Source organism: Cupressus sempervirens, chromosome 1 (assembly GCF_028749045.1).
Source record: "Cupressus sempervirens isolate cs-2001-9-10 chromosome 1, ASM2874904v1, whole genome shotgun sequence".
NCBI classification, from domain to species: Eukaryota; Viridiplantae; Streptophyta; class Pinopsida; order Cupressales; family Cupressaceae; genus Cupressus; species Cupressus sempervirens.
In genome coordinates, this window is record NC_143118.1 from 786,992,034 (window position 1) to 787,005,359 (window position 13,326).

The 13,326-nt window shown below is 33.8% G+C and overlaps 1 pseudogene; it reads left to right on the forward strand.

Annotated features, from left to right (window-relative positions):
- Positions 1-6,621: 6,621 nt before the first annotated feature.
- Positions 6,622-13,326, forward strand: part of LOC149580223 (auxin response factor 7-like) — a 137,092-nt pseudogene continuing 130,387 nt past the window's right edge.

Sequence of the window (13,326 nt, forward strand, 5' to 3'; positions counted from 1 at the left end):
TTTGGCATTGATGGAAAACCAAATTGATCAACTAAGTCTCAAAATGCTAACTAAGTTAAAATAGTGAGTTAAATGCCAAAAAGAAAACTGTGTATCCAAAATTATTCATTTTATCATAAAATTTGAATTTCTTATGACTCCCTTTGAATTCTATAAGTAACTCCCTCTTTCAAAGTATTACAATGCCAAAGACATATTAGTTCAACACCTTATCATTCACATATAGCATTTGTAGGAACTCCAATTTCTACATCTGTCACCTTGCCTATGACTTATTTGGAATTTCAATATTGTAATTACTTAGGAAAAACCTAAAGTAAGGATCCTCTACATATATTTATATCATTTCAGCAATCAACTCATTTGATGCAAGGCAGTCTTGCTATTACTTAAAAAACCTTGGATAGGGGTATCACCCCTAACTTATCTCTAAGATACTCAAATGCATCTTTAGGTAATGATTTTGTGAAGATGTCAGCAATTTTTTCTTTTGAGTTGACATATTCTATCTTCACTTATTTTTCATCCACCAGTTCTCTTATATAGTGATACTTAATTGCAATGTGCTTTATTTTGGCATGGATCGCAGGATTATCTGATATGTTGATGGCACTTTTGTTATCACAATAGAGTATCACAAGTTCAATTATCTCTTCCTTCATACCTTTCAACAAGTGCTTGATCCATACAATATTAGTGTAGTTGATGGTAGTAACAACATACTCAGCTTTAGTTGTGGACTATGAGGTACAACTTTTCTTTTTGTTCGTCTAAGTGACTAATCTTTTACCTAAGAAGAGTGCTCCTCCACAAGTACTTTTTGTATCATCTATATTACCTCCCCAATCTGCATCAGTGTAGGCATTCAACTCAAACTTTTTAGTCCTCTTGTAGTATAAACCAAAGTCATATGTTCCTTTTAAGTACCTCATTATTCTTTTTACTGCCATAAGGTGATTTTCTCTTGGGTTTGCAAAAAATATTGCTACTATTCCAATAGATAATGCAAATTTTGGTCTACTGTGTATAACATATAGTAACTTTCTAATCATTGATATGTACATTATCTGATTTACTTTAGCTAACTCATCATTCTTGGATAACTTATGTCCTATTACCATTGGTGTACTGACTAGTTTTGAATACTCTAAGCCAAATGTTTTAAGTATCTCCTTGATATATTTTGATTAAGTGACAAGTATGCCATGTTTTAGTTGATGTACTTGCAATCCAACAAATAATTTGATTTCCCTAAACATTGACATCTCAAACTCATGTTTGATCTTATCAGCAAAATCTTTGCATAATGCATCTTTTCCTCCAAATATTATATCATCAACAAAGATTTCAGATATTAGAATGTCTTTACCTTTTTCTATCTTGATATATAGATTCTTGTTGTCATCTATTCTCTCAAATCCTATCTTTGCAAGATATTTGTGAAGTCTCTCATACTAGGCTCTAGGTTCTTGTTTCAAACCATAGAGTATTTTATGCAGTTTGCAAACCATATCCTTGTTCTTGTCATCAACAAATCCCTCTAGTTGTTCTATATATACTTCCTATTCTAGTATACAATTTAGAAAACTAGACTTTACATCCATTTGGTAGACTTTAAAACCTTTGTAAGTAGCATAGTCAAGTAGAGTTCTTACTCCTTTCATCCTTGCAATAGGGGAAAATGTTTCCCCATAGTCTAGTCCTTCTTGAGCATAGCCTTTATAGACTAGTTTGGCCTTATTTCTTGTGATCTCACCATTCTTATCTAGCTTGTTCCTAAATACCCACTTGGTACCAATCACATTCTTATCAGCTGGTCTTGGAACTAAAGTCCAAGTTTTTTTCTTCTCTATCTACTCAATCCATAGCTTTGTACCAATCATCATCTTGTAGTGCATCTTTCACTATTTTGGATTCAATCTTACTCAATAGGAATGATTCATTTCTTAGTTTGTTTCTTGTCATTAGTCTAGATTTCTTATCACCAATGATTTTTTTAGTAGGGTGATGTCTTCTCACATACTCAAATAGCCTTGGTTCTATCCTTGTTTCCATGTAAGGTCTTTCAGCTTTAGAGTCATTGTGCACATCTCTTTCATGTGTAATGATTTTAGAATTAGAATGTGCATTATCTTCATTCTACAATTTGGTTTTTGAATGCAACTCAACATTCTCTAGTTGTGACTTAGTTGATACTAAAACTTATTTTTGATTCTCAACTTGATTGGCAGCTTCTTATTCAACAAGCATTCCTTCATAGAAGTATACAAAGGATCTTATACTCTTTTTGTTTCTTGATGGATGAAGTTTACATTTGCACTCTCCACAATTTTGTTAGTGTTAATAGTTAAACACTTGTATGCTTTACATCTAGTGGAGTATCCAAGAAATATATCTTCATCGCCTTTTGCATCAAACTTGCCATTTCTAAAAGCTTTAAAAATATAGCACTTACAACCAAACACTGTGAAATGTTTTACATTGGATGAGTGAACATACCATAATTCAAAAGGTTTTGCATTTGTACCTTTCTTGATTTGTACTCAATTCAGGATGTAGAAAGCTATACTTATAGCTTCTCTCCACTAATTTAAAGCAACATTCTTCTTCATTATTAATATTTTGGCATAGTCCATCACTGATCTATTCCTCCTCTCTACAATTCTATTATGTGGGGGAGTTCTAGGTGTTGATGTTTGTCTCTTAAGTCCTTTATCATTGCAAAATGTCTCAAATTCTTTTGATGTGAACTCTCCTCCTCTGTGTGATCTTAGGCACTTCAGACTCTTCCATATTTATTTCTCAACCCTAGCCAAATACCACTTAAACATTTAAAAAGCATCAATTTTTTTCTTTAATAATATGATAGTCATCATCCTAGAGTAGTCATCAACAAACAACATTATATATCTATCTCCTTTGTAGCCTTGCACTGCTATTGGGCCACATAAATCAATATGGAATAACTCTAATACTTATTTGGAAGTTTAGGTTTTTCTTTTGAAACTTGACTTGGTCATGTTTCCTAACTGACATTGTTTGCAAATTGTATTATCAAGCTTCCTTAGTTTAGACAAACCTCTGACATTCTTCATTTTGTTGATGCTAATGAAATTATCAAAGTTGACATGACATAGCTTTTTATTCCATAGCCACACATCATCAAATCTTACAATAAGATAGGTTGCATCCTCCATATCTAGGTAAAATAGATTACTCCTAGTTTGGTCTCCTTTTCTTATCAGATTTCCATCAGTAACATAGATTTTGGTAGCTTTGTTCCCAAATTCTATTTTGCATCCTACATTTCCTAACTATGACACACTTAGCAGATTATAATTCAATCCCTCAACATAATATGCATTATCACATGAAATTTTCTATGTAAGCTTAATGGAACCTTTTCCTTTGATTAGACATACAACATCATTTCCAAATCTAACACTATATCCATCATACTAAGTTAAGGTAACAAACTTACTTTTGTCTCTTGTCATGTGATGTGAGCATCCACTATCTATGATCCACCTTTCATTCTTGTTTACATAATTTACTAGTGTTGTTGCCTCATCTTCATCTGACTCATCCTCTATAGCTACATAGACTACCTCATCATCGTTTTCATCAAAATTCTCTTCTTCAACAATGTAGCACTTTTTGCCTTTGTCTTTGTAATCTTTTCTATCATCTTCTCTTCTATTCTTTTACTTGTTCTCTTCTCTATAGTTCTTTTTCTATGTGCACCTTGTAGTAATATGTACTACTTCATTGCAATTAAAAAAAATGATAGGTAGCTTACATTTGAATTTACCTTTGCCTCTATGAAATCTTCTTGCTAGCAAGGCTTCCAATTGTTCCACATCTTCTTCATCTCTGGTGTTGTCACTGGATGCATATTTTATCTTTCTTTTCTTCTTCCTTGGTTTCACCTCTTTAGTGTCTTTCAACAATAGCTTGACCTTGAAAGTAGATTCAAGATTCTCAGGTCTATAGTTATCAAAGTTGGATAGCTCAAATGTAGTAAGTCTTCCCACTATACCTTCAAGAGTTAGTTTATTTCTTGGTATGCATCTCAACTCTTGGATGGCTGATACTCTAATAGCATAGATGGGTAGCAAGGTTCTTAAGACTTTTCTAATAATAGTATCATCATCTAAATGGCCAATCACACTTCTTATTGCACTTACTACTTCCTTTATTCTAGAGACATATTGAGAAATGTTCTCACCTTTCTCCATTCTCATGTCATCAAACATTCCTCTAAGGTTTTCTCTTTTTTCTCTTTGGACATTCTGATCTCCTCCATAAATATTTGAAAAGGCTTCTCACATCTTGAATATAGAGGTACATCGCTTGATGTCATCAAATTCAACATAGCTAAGGGAAAAGGCAATCTCTAGCATTGCTTGATTGTGCTCATTTTTCTTCATATCTTTTGCAGTAGGGACACCTTTTGGAGCAACATGTTCCACTTCAATTGAGGTTTGTGCATTATCAACTATTGATCCAAGGTGTACCTTCATTAAAATTTTCCATGCAGTGAAGTTATCTCTATTGAGCTTGGGAACTTCTCTCTTAGACATCTTGATCTTTCTACTTCTAGTACCTTTAAACCAAATCAGGAAATGGCTCTAATACCAATTGTTAGAAATGCTTTAGAATAACTGAGCAGGGGGGTGTGAATTAGTTATTCAAGGTCAAAATTTCCTAATAATTTTTTTTCACTAAGTATAGTGAGCCAATTTAAAGCCCATTTAAACTAACCATGCATCCAAGCTAAACATTCTTCTTAGCAAGTTACTGATACATCAACATAAGACATGAAAAATCAACACATCACATAGTGATTTACGTGGAAACCCAATTTGGGAAAAACCACTAGGAACATGCTACTCCTTTCTCACTATTCTCAAGTGATGCCCTATAAAAGGTTTTCCCTATTAAAGGCTACAAAACACACTATTAAATGTGACCTAGTTGAGGGATTTCAACCACCCTATTAGAAGTGGGCTTGGTTAAAGGACAATAGAGCATTCACTTGGAATGTCACCCTATTAAAGGATTTACAAAATGGCTATTAAACCAACCTAATTCCATAGAATTTTTCCTTTACTACTACAATTGATAGAGAGTAACAATAGGGGCTTTTGATCTGATATAACTCACAACATAATTTACAAATTTCAAATCTCAATTCAATTCAAAAAATTTCCTAGCTTTTAGTCTCTGTAGCTTTGATAGCTTGTCCTCCTTTTGAGCTTTATTTCCTTGAGTCTCCATGCTCATTGTGCCAATGCAATCACCTATTGAAGAAGAGTCTTTGTACTCTAGTCTTCCCTCTCGATGCTTTCTGGAATACTTTTCCTGCTCTAATCTTCCTACTCTAATTTTTGGTTTGAATGGATTAGGTAAGAAATGATGTATCTTCCCCTTATCTTGTTTCTTCTAGAAACATCTTTTTGAATCCACCTATATTAACCTAAAAATGGTTAACTTGGAATTCTATGCCACCAGATCAACATTGTTATCTTCCATCTAGTTCACAAAATTCAAGGTAACAAACTTATTAGCTCATATCTAGTGAATCTTTAACTTTTCAAATAATACAATATCTTGACACTATTTTCTTTTTGATGCTTGGCACATACTATGTTATTTGGTACCTGCTATGGATTCACTCGGCATTAACTAAGTTTTATGGATGCTCAACACGTAAGGGTAAAAGCACAAACCTATGTCACCTTTTATAAAGGAGAAGTGATATCAGAATTTAAAGTCTTCAACTTTAATTATATAAAAGTGGCATTTGTGCTTAGAATTTGAAGATGATGAAAACTAATGAAATGTGTAAAATTAGATATAGTTTATTTCTATAATTTTTTTGAAAAAAATTGAGTGAAAATTTTATCTATTTTTTAATTTTTAAAGTCTATTTTTTAATTTCTTTTAAATGCTGAAAATATAGAATTTTTTTCCTGTCAAACAAATATATGAAAATGTTCATATTTTGGTCTTATTTTGGAATATGTTAGAGTCAACATGTATACCTAGTGCACCAAAAAATAAAAATTGAAATTCAGCTAATATTTTTTAAGTTATAACTGGTCAAAGTCAAAGTTATTAGAAATTGACAATTTTTTTCTCCCGTCAAACTTTTTCCATCAAATCTACATATTTTTTAAAACAAATTACATATTCTTGAAGAAGACTCTCTCCTCTAGTGCAACATTAAAAAACAATAATTTTTGAACATGATTTACCTTTTTTTTCTTATTTTTGAATAGACATCTTCCTAAATCTTAAAATACCTACTTATACTATTTTCAAGTTATAACATATTATCCATAATCAAAATTTTAAAAAAATTATATAATCATAATCTTGACTCCGAGACCTACAAAACTATATTTTTAGTTTTAAAAGAAACTTCAATTTAGTAAGTCAAATTGGCCTTCAAAGTGAGAAGTTTGTAGAAGTTCTTATTTTTGCTTTAGTGGCTGCCACCTAGGATGCCACATAGGTAGTTTCGGCCGAAAGGGTTTCGGCCGTAACCCCCCAATGTATAAAATTATCATCAATCACTTTTTGGCTATTTTTATGATATTTTGAGTCATTTGAAATATGGGGGTTACAGTCGAAACCGTTTCAGCCAAAAGTGTTTCGGCTATAACTGTGCATGCCACATTAACGGAGAAACTTGCCACATATGTACGACTAAAACTTGTTTGGCCATAACCATTACGGCCGAAACTATTTCGGTCATAAACCCTCCAAATATCACAAATGGTGACATAGGTTTGTGCTTTCACCCGTAATACATTTTATCTAGCTTGACACCTGAACTTGCTCAGCACATTTTGTTTCACTCATCATAGACTAGATTTTGCATTTTTTAGTACTTACTAGATAATCTACTCGACATGAACCAACATGCTCAACACCCACTAATGAATTTAGTCAAGCTTTGTAGACAGTTTTGTTATAACTTTTTCATCTAGAGTTGTCTAAGTGTAGTCATCCTCTGTATCTTCAAGTGTATTGTCAATACATCATTTTACCATTGTCTTAACTGATCCTTGTACTTCATTACAAAATCAAAACTCAACCTTTCCCTTAGGCGCTTTTGTTACATCTTATTAATTAAATCCTCTTCATTAATGAACTAAAGTGATAGGACTTGGATCTTATAAGTAGTTGTCATTCTAGCAAATAATAGGTTTGACATTAGTGACAAAAAAATGATTGAAAACATTTTTTATCAGCAATCTCCTTTCTTTAGTAATGATCTATTTAGTTAGATTTCAACATTTTGTTGGTGACTCAAATGGGAGAAACCATCCTGAAATATGGGACTGAGAAATTCAATTTACACCATAAATTCTTGTCTTTTTAACAAGGCTTGTTGCAACCTTGCCCCCAACATAGTCATTATTTTGTTAGTGCTTCAAAATCACATGTTTCAAAAACCTAATGATGAGAACAAAATAGATCTAAGGGAAGCTAATTCCCATCTACAACATACCCATTAGAAACTAGGGCCATCTATAAGGTTGTACTCCTTCTTCTTTAGGCTCTACAAGGCCTAGTTGGATGAACCATAGATTCTTCATATGATACCAGTATCATAGAATACAACTTAATCCTATAAAGTAGATAATACCCTTCAATCTTCTATGCTTATGCAAACAACATAGATATGAAATATCTACAATCATGACATATGAACTAGATAAGCTAAGTGAGGGAAACTCTTTTCAGCTCCTAAATATAAAGGGAAAAGGATTGTGATTATAAATTGATTTCAACATCACCAAGATGTTAGAATGTCTTAATGGAAAGAGTGCTTCTGAGAGGGGGGGGGGGAATTAGAACTATTGACTTTTTTAAATGTTTTAAATCCTTAATAACATATAACTGAAATTAACATGCATGCATATAAATATTAAACAATCATGGGAAGCAAACATGCATCACCACATAATACTTGAGATTTGGTTGACCTAGAAACCCTCTAGGAATAAGAAGGTAAAACTGGGGTGGGGATGATACCCGCAAAATTACTACAACAATTGATTTCAACCATTTCTTATGGTTTGCCCTGTTAAAGGCTACAAAAAATTGTTAAATGTGACCTTGTTAAAGGATTTCTACACCTTGTTAGGAGTGTACCCTGTTAGAGGACTTAAGAACATTCAACTTAGAATGCCACCATGTTAAAGGATTTACAAAGAGCTCTTAAACCCACCTAACTCAATAGGATTTCCAAATTCCTAATACAATTGTGAGAGAGTATTAGAATAATACACCTGATCTAATGCAATCTCTAATGCTAATCTTAGGTACTTGATCTGCTCTTCTATCACTGATCTCTACTAGATCTAATCTACTAATTGTGTTCCTTGTTCTATTCTAATCAACTAGATGTGTAAATGTTATCCTTTCCACTAAATCTTTGATACCAATGTTCTGCAGTGACCTTTATAATAGGCTCTTCTTTTTCTTCTTCTTCCAACTCTCTTCCACTTTTTTAATAGAATCAAAACTCCCTTATAAAGATTAGTGGTTCGTTATGCATCCTTGATTCAAGTGTTCCCACTCAAACCCTTGAAATTCACCCATTGGCTACATGCTGTCTCTAATTTTTTGATTGGATGCATGAAGATTGCATAGGTGGTTGGGAGGATTTGATCTTATCCTTTTATCCTATCATGAGTCATGCATGACCATTTCACATCATGGTTTGTGATTGCACAAACTTTCATACTAATGCTTGGCACCATCTATCCTGGATTGCTCGACATCCACTATGTTCCCTGGTTACTCGGCTCCTATAGAATTACTATGTCACTTGGCACCTATAGAATTGTTGTGTTACTCGGCACCTTCTTGTGTTACTCAACACCTATTAACTTCTTGTGTTACTTGGCACCTATTAACTTCCTATGTTACTCAACACCTATTAACTTCCTGTGTTTGAAACACATTGGACTTATGCTTTGCTCAGCACATACTGTCTTCTGATCTAATATGCACTATTTGTAACGTGGCATATCTTAGAGTTCTGGCTCAGCTTCCATTGTATACTCAGCATGTATAGTGAAGATGGTTAAGCGTGTTGACACTCATTTGTCAATCTTACTTATTTGATCAACAATCTCCCCCTTTGTCAAAACATTTAACTGATCATTCATGATCCAATCCTTGTGTGTGCATTCTTCAGTTTCTTAATTCACATAAAAAATTTCAAAAAGATATTGTAAACAAAAATATACCTTATGACTCCTCCTAAGTTGATTATGCCTTATCATGTCATGAATTCTGATATCTTGTGCCATTGTGCCTGATGTTCTCTATTTATGTCCTATTCTTTCCTTCTGATCCTATTATCTCCTTATCTTCTTGCTATATGCATTTCTCCTCCTTTGATATATCTCCCCCTTAGAATATTATCTCCTACATTATCTCCCACTTTTTGACACTGATGTCAAAGGGTTCTAAATATTAATGCCATGCTTGGTCAAAAATACTTTATTAACCTCAAGAAGTATTTTGATAGTTGTATCCCAGTTATTCAATGCAATATCCAATGACTTGTGTTGGATTGCAAGCTCTGTTGCTAGATCTACAAGTCCTTCATGTGTAGAAATATTTGGATCCTTTTTTAGGACTACTTCAGTATAAATTTTCTCCTTGTGTAAGACTTCCAAATGAGGAGTAATTGAGGCTTGAATTTGCATCAATTTTTCTTTAATAGTGGCCTCTTCTTTTGATAATGCAGCTAATTACCTCTAAGTGTGAAGTGTTTGAGTAAAATACTTCTCACTGTGTGCAATATTTGAGGGTAGTTGCATACTGGAGAGCTTTAGTTTTCTCTCAAGATTCAAAATTTTAGGATTTATTTCTTGTGTGAACCTAGAAAAATAACACAATTTGATGTAAAGGGAAAAGATGTTCCCTAGTACAATCTTTACCTTATCCAATTCCTTGGCTAGGTCAACCTATCCCAAAATAATTCCATTATCTATCTTTTGGTTGACCTTGCCAAGAAACTTCTTTTCTAACCATTCCATGAGTTTTACATTTGTATCATGGTCTTCATTATTTACTTGGTCAACTATATCAGATTGTTGCTCAAGGATTGGCCTACTTGAATCTGGAGGTTGTAGGCTGAAGGCATCCATGAATATATCTTTGATCTCATTCATTGTCTTCTTATATTTGAACTCTTTCCTCAATGCCTCTTGCCTCCTTCTCTTGTCCAATGAACTTTGTATCTCATTCATCTTTTCCTCAGTTAAAGTGCTTGAATCATAATAGGGTTTTTGAATTTCTTCATCAAGCTTAGGAATACCATAATGAATGGTCCTGGCTACCCTAGTAGAACTTTAGTTTGGTGTCCTGACTTGTAAGGTCAACATGTCAGTACTCGGCTTCTAAATAGGTTTGCTAGGAGTTCTTGTTTTTGGCAATTCAACCAAAGTTTGTATTGCAGACTCCTCCTTATCCTATGTTTCTTCGCTATCCTCTTCTTATGCCACTGCTGCTAGGGGTGTACTCACTATCTGTATTGTTATACTTGTATCTATGACTTACCCTACTATTGCACTTGGCTCCTGATGAGCTTCAATGTTTATTCTTGGTTGTTATGTAGATGGTAGAAATGAAAGTCTATTAATTTGAGTGATTTGAGGTGGTTCTCATGGTGACACCTTGGCATCTTTGATTTTATCTACTAACTTTTAGAGCTCATCTACACTGACCAATATGGGACTTGTACACAATTGTGCTTGAATAGTTGTTTGGCCAAGGATCTTAGTGAGATCCTCTGTAGTTATTGGATTAATGTTTTGAATTGAGCTATCAACAACATCCTTAATCTTTATGATTTCTGTAGGTGTAGTAGTAGAGTGAGGAGGACTAGAAGGTGGTAGTTATGTGTCTTGCACACTTTTTTCTTGCTGCCCATCAGTACCTCTGTCTTCATCTTTTCCTTCCTCCTCTTTTTCTTCCTTGTTTTCCTAATTTTCTACCTTTTTCTCTACTTTTTTCTTCTCTTGTCTCCTCTTTCTTCTCTCTTTTGGCTTAGTAGTAGCTTCTTCTTTGCATTCTTCTTCAAGGACATCTTCAATTTTCTTATATAAATTCTTCCATGATCTTGTGGTTCTCTGTACAACTTCTATTTTATTCTAAAGTATGGAAAATTCCCTATACTTAGGTGTAAACCTTTTATTATGCCTTTTGACTACTTTAGTTATTTGTTCCCTTATCAAACCATGCAGTATGTTTGCTAGGGTTGATTCTTTCATCTCCTTCTCCATTTTCAAACAAAAATGTCATATGTCCTCTACAATTTTAGACAATTCCTTTGGCAACTGTCCATCTAGTTCAAGAGGTGTATACTTGAACTGTGCCATCATTGCATAGACTAATTCTTCTATCCTGTTTTGTTGCTCTTTAGTAAACTTATTGAATTAAATCTTTTCCATGTCACTTAAGTCTCCATTCTTGATCTTTTCACATAAGGTATCAACTGAAGACTTAGGAGGATGACTCACCTTTTTAGATTGATCTTCCTCATCAGTATTAGGTTGAGCCACATATCTTTTTGTTTTTCTTGGCTCTTCCTATGCCTTCTTGGCTGTCTTCTTCTTCTTTGTAGCTTCCTCTTTGGATTTTTGTGTGGAGGCCCTTGTTGTAGCTCTAGTTGTTGGCTTCTTGGGTGTTGGCATGAAAACTTTCTTTGATGTAGGTTGAGAAGTAGGAGGTGTCTTTTCCTTCCTTTTGATAGCCTTACCTTTGATGGGTGCTTCCTTGGCTTCTTCTTCCTCGGCATTCTCATCTTTGTCTTCACCTTAGCCTTGTGTTAATTCAAGTGGCCCTTTTTCTGGCTCATTCCATCTTTCTCATCATCACCTTCTTCTTCATCTTCATTAATTTCTTCTAGTTCTCTTACTACACTTGTTTCTTCAACACCAAATTTCTTCTTTATTTTCTTTACTAGTTTGTCCTTCTTCTTGAGTATTTTGGTTGTCTTGAGTTTTGTAACAACTCTTGATCTGATAGTGTCATAAGTTCCAAATGGCTTTGTATTATTATCCATCTCCTCTACAAGTAGTGTTGTGATGGCTACTGAAGGTTGGTCAACATCAAGCTCATATCCCAATGGTCTGGGTGATCTTACTCTTGGAAGGACTGCTTGGATGTAAGTATAATCAATGTCAACAAGAAAGCATATGCCATTCTCAATTTGATTCACCAATGAGACTGGTATCCTCATTCTTTTCTTCATTACATTCTTGAAATCATCAAAAAAGATACTCATTTGATCATCAAAGCTATCTCCCATTTGTGTAATAAAATCATTTACTTGATCAACAATTGTTTTATTCTGACTCTAGTTGACTTTGTCAAATGAAGGAAATTCCTTCATCACATAAAAGAACATGCATACCAATGCTGACCCAAATTTGCATTGTGCTCCCTTAGACTTTCTAATTGCCCAAAGATTTTCATTTATCTGCTACAACATGAGCTCTGCAAGGTCATAGGTGTGGTCTTTCTTTATAACCTTATATGCCACATCCACTTCTATGTAGGGTACACTATTCAACCTGCTAGATTAATAAAACTTATGTGATATGATCCTTATAGCAAAGTCTAGAAGGGGATCAGTTATGGTGTCTATGGTCATGCCTCTATTGTTCCACTTTGCTCTTGTGTTTTTCTCTATCGTTTCCTTCTTATCACTTCTCAATGTCTTTGGCTGATCTATGGTTGGAAAACCTATGACCCTATGAACCATCTTCTTAGTAATTTTAACTAGTCCTTTCTCTGGCTAGAATGATCCATCATGAATTCTGCTAAGTACTATGCGTATCCACTTAGTTTTGAATATGATTGGAAAAACTAGGGCTTTGGTTAAACCCTTCTTTTCTACAATTGAAAACTCATCTTTTAATATACCATTATCATAGAGTTTATCATAGGTGTTGAAGATTTCTCGATCTTCTATGGCTCCAATCTTATAGTTGTAACACTTATGTACATCCTGAACCATAAAAACTTTTTCTAGAATCATAGACAATGCACTTGTGGAATCATTTTTGTATGTTACCTCTAGTATGGGCCTAAACTTAAGTTGTTTAAACTTGTTACTAACAAGCTAAATCTCATGAATTTCCTTCCCTTTGGTGAACTTTGAACTAGATGCCATTTTAAACCAAATTAGGGTTTGACATTTAAATTAAACTTCACAAACTATACAACTCGGCACATGAACAAAATACCTAGTTAAATGCTTGAAATAGCTTGGGTTGATTCTAAATC